This window comes from Bos indicus x Bos taurus, chromosome 7 (genome assembly GCF_003369695.1).
Source record: "Bos indicus x Bos taurus breed Angus x Brahman F1 hybrid chromosome 7, Bos_hybrid_MaternalHap_v2.0, whole genome shotgun sequence".
Taxonomy (NCBI): domain Eukaryota; kingdom Metazoa; phylum Chordata; class Mammalia; order Artiodactyla; family Bovidae; genus Bos; species Bos indicus x Bos taurus.
Genome location: NC_040082.1, coordinates 66,231,216 through 66,234,384, shown reverse-complemented (window position 1 = coordinate 66,234,384; position 3,169 = coordinate 66,231,216). Strand labels below are relative to the sequence as shown.

The 3,169-nt window shown below is 35.2% G+C and overlaps 1 non-coding gene across 1 annotated transcript; it reads right to left on the bottom strand.

Annotated features, from left to right (window-relative positions):
* Positions 1-3,062: 3,062 nt before the first annotated feature.
* On the bottom strand, positions 3,063-3,169 carry LOC113896784. Its single transcript, XR_003512142.1, has one exon. It is a non-coding gene; the product is annotated as a U6 spliceosomal RNA (small nuclear RNA).

Below are 3,169 nucleotides of genomic sequence, written 5' to 3'. Positions count from 1 at the left end.
GATTGAAGGCAGGAGGAGAAAGGGATGACAGAGAATGAGATGGTTGGATGGCATCACCGACTCAGTGGACATGAGTTTGAGCAAACGCAGGGAGATAATGAAGGACAGGGAAGCCTGGCAGGCTGTAGTCCATGGGGTCAGAAAGAGTCGCACACGACTTAGTGACTTAACAATGAGATTATAGACATGATTAGGTTTAAATCTGTCATGTTGATATTTATTGTCTATTTGTCCCATTTGTATTTGTTTTCTTTTTCTTCTTTTAAAAATTCCATTTATTTACTTTGTTGGGTTATTAGCTAGAGTGATTTGTTTTGTTATTTGGCTGGTTTATAGGGTTCATAGTATATTTAATTATTTCCTCTAGGACTCTCCCCAAGACAAATGAAAGCATATATCCATACAAAGACCTATACGTGAATGTTCATAGCAGCTTTATTTGTGGTAGCCAAAAACTGGAAACAGTCTAAATATCCATCAATACATGAGTGGATAAACAAATTTGGTATATCCATACAGTAGAATACCACTATTAGTAAAAAGGAATAAACTGTTGATAAACATGACAACGAGAAAGAGGGACTTCTCTGGCAGTCCAGCGGTTAAGACTTTGCCTTCCCATTCAGCGGGTGCTGGTTCCATCCCTGGTCAGGGAGCTAAGATCCCACATACCGCATGGCCAAAAAACAAAAATATAAAACAGAAAGAATATTGTAATAAATTCAATAAAGACTTTAAAATGGTTCACATAAAAAAATATTAAAAGAAGAAAAAACAAGAGTGAGTCCCCAAATAATTATGCTGAAAGAAGGCAGACCAAAAAAGTACATACTATATAATTCTATTTATATACATTCAAAAAATGCAAACTATTCTATAGCTAAGTAAGCTATATTTGTAGTTTTCTGGGGATGAATGGCAGGTAGTGTAAGCAAAGAAGGATGGGTGGGAAGGATGACGAAAGGGCACATGGAAGCTTTGTGGGGCAAGGTTTAATTATCTTGCTTGTGGTTATGATTTCACGTGTATATAGATGTCAAAATCCATCAAATTATATACTTTAAATACGTGAAGATCATTGTAGGTCAGTTGCACCTTATAAAGTTCTAAAAAGAAAATATTGGCAGGAATTTCCTGGCAGTCCAGTGGTTAGGACTCAGCACTTTCACTGCCATAGTTGGGATTTAATCCCTGGTCAGGAATCTGCAAGCCATGTAGCCAAAAAAAAGAAAAAGAAAAAAGAATGAAAGAAAGCAACGAAAAAAGAAAATGGGAAAGTAAGGAAATAAAAAGTGTAAATTATAATCTTGGCACTCAAATATGATAACTATTAGCAATTTGGTCACTATCAAACTCTACAGACAAATTTTCAGACACCCAAGTGGTATCTGAAAATTTTAAAAAACTGTAGTATTCCATTGTGTTAAAAATTATTTTACCTTTCTCTAATTTCTAGGGTCAAATTATATTTGCCAAGGTAGTAGATGCTACTATTGTCATAATTATAATGAAATGAATACTTTTATTACTAATCATCCAAACAACAGATCTTGAAAACTTTCTGGGTTCACCTCTTTCACCACAAAATCAACGGATCACTGAGTTCTGTAATTTCTACCTTCTCAGTATCTCTCATATTTGTCACCTTCTTTCCACTCTCATCTTTAACGTGTTAAGTTAGTATAACTGTATTAGGCTTGCACAAAAATCACACAACATACGATCTGCTGTAAGGAGGAGTGTTCCCTCTGGCCTTGCAAAGAGTGATGGGGATGAGTCACTGTGTCAAAACTCGGGACCAACGTCACCAAGATTGACCCTCATTTCTCTTCTGAAAAAACTGAAATAATATCTCATTCTTTTATCTTAATGCTAAAGATACTAAAACAATAAATCTAAATGTAAATTAAAGCAATAAGTCTAAAACGTGAAAAAACAACTTTTTCTTGAACATTTATATGTTGTTACAAGCTGATCAATTAATTTAATAACTATGTTTTATATATCTGAATATTAATTACATATCTATATATATGTTTACATGGGTTCAACAACTCTTTCTCAGCCATATACAGCTCCCTTGGAAGGCTTTACCAAACTCTCCCTGTGGTTAAGACTCTAAGCTCTCTAGTGACTTAAGCTTGTACTACTTAACACATGTCTATAAGTTTATTAATAGCCTATTAATCCTCAGAGGACAAAGACAGATACTTAATACTGGCTGTTAAATTTTGCATAAATGAGTGTTTTTTCCTTTGTCCACATACTGATTCTCTTCAAGGCAGCTAACTAGTTAGGGGTGATTTTCTTTGTATAAATATCTAGTTATATTGGCTTACATGTTTAGTGACCCTATGGATTTGCCTACTACATAAATGATCTCAGAATACCCTCAGGACTTCTTAAGGAAGGGAATTGTTTTATCAAATGTACACCACAATGTTCATGTAAAAATATTACCCAATAGTAGCATGGTTTTTCATTCTTGATTTTGTCCAGAATTTTTGGGATAGTAAGATCCAGTGCGAGGGATTTATCAATGTGGCTTCATAGCATTTATTATCTATAACCCAAGTTGCTTGTAGCACATGGCAACTTGTATCGTGTCTTATTTAATTTTAAATTAACATAATACTCATAATCATAGAAGGTTGAACTCAAGTGTTTACTACTACTCACAAAATGTCACATTCAAGTAATGAAAAATAATCATAATCATAAACCCACTAAGACAGCACAAATGGGAGAGGAGTACACAGGGGTGTAGCTTCTTACATAAACTTACCATCACTCTTTCTGTCCTTGAGCCCTCCCTGACCTTGGCTGATAAGTGCATGGGGTCATCGGGTTTGGAGCCTTTGCAGAGTTCCGTGGCGTAAATTGGCTTGCTTCCTATTGACTTTCCTTCACTGTAGGGTTATGATTGGGCCCTTAAAATGATTTGGTTATTTAAGTAGGCATCCATGATTCCATCAATTTTTCCAGCTTCCAAAAGAATTGCAGTTTCTCATGTTTCATCTCTTTTCCTCTTTGACTTATGGGTTTATAGTGTTTTTTTTTTTTTTAATATGGAATGCTTCACGAATTTGTGTGTCATCCTTGCACAGGGGCTGTGCTAATCTTCTCTGTATCCTTCCAATTTTAGTATATGTGCTGCCAAAGCGAGCAC